This window comes from Belonocnema kinseyi, chromosome 3, assembly GCF_010883055.1.
Source record: "Belonocnema kinseyi isolate 2016_QV_RU_SX_M_011 chromosome 3, B_treatae_v1, whole genome shotgun sequence".
Taxonomy (NCBI): Eukaryota; Metazoa; Arthropoda; class Insecta; order Hymenoptera; family Cynipidae; genus Belonocnema; species Belonocnema kinseyi.
This window is the reverse complement of record NC_046659.1, coordinates 36,673,615-36,674,526: the sequence shown is the minus strand read 5'-3', so window position 1 is coordinate 36,674,526 and position 912 is coordinate 36,673,615.

The following is a 912-nucleotide window of genomic DNA, read 5'->3' as shown; positions in this document are numbered from 1 at the left end:
GCTCTTGTTGAATAAATAGAAATAAATAATAATTGTACAAAAACTGCTAATACTTCTTATCTTATAAGTAATTAAAAAATGTATGTGACTAAACAAGTTTTTAAAAAGCAGTGTTGTGTTACGTCGTAATATTGTTTTGTTTATTTCTATACGCAACTTCATCTTTAAAAAACTATTTTTATTCAAAAAACGTCTATTAGGTTTTTTAAACTAATAGAAAAAAATATGACGTAACTGCAGTTAGGGTGTGGATTGATTCACTGAATTCATTTTTTCAGAATCTAATTTCAACAAGAATATCAGAGCTCAGACAATTTTAACAAATACATTTTTATTAGAAAATTGGGTTAATGACAAAAATGAGTACAAAACTGTGCGCGCGCATATAATAGTCTAGTGAGTAAAAATATTAGCTTTAGCTTCTGCAATGTAGGCAGACACAGAGGCCCAGGTAATAGTTTACGTACTTAAAAATTGAAGATCTAGTGATCCTTTTGGTAAAGCATATGTGCCATCTAGCTGAATTTCACAGAAGTCCAATGTCGTATCCATTAGGTCGATATCCCTATTGATTGCACTGGGTTTGAATTCAGGGAAATGAAGTTGAACTTCTTTAAAGGATTATCGCCGCTAGTTTCACCGCTAATTGGTACTTTATTGCTTGCCGCTGGTGTTTTTAATTAAAAATTTTGACGTGTTGCCATGGGGTTTTTCTGCACGTACTTCCGTTTTTTGGCAACCGGCTTTGCATTTAGTGCCTCTAATTTTGCAGCTTTGAGTTCTACCTTACCCGCTACCACTTTATCGCATTCGCGACGCTTGCGCTTTTCGTGTTGAGTATATCAGAACACTTTTTATCTTTTAGGATGGTTTTCAAATAACATTGGTACGCCATTTTTACCGGTAAGGAAA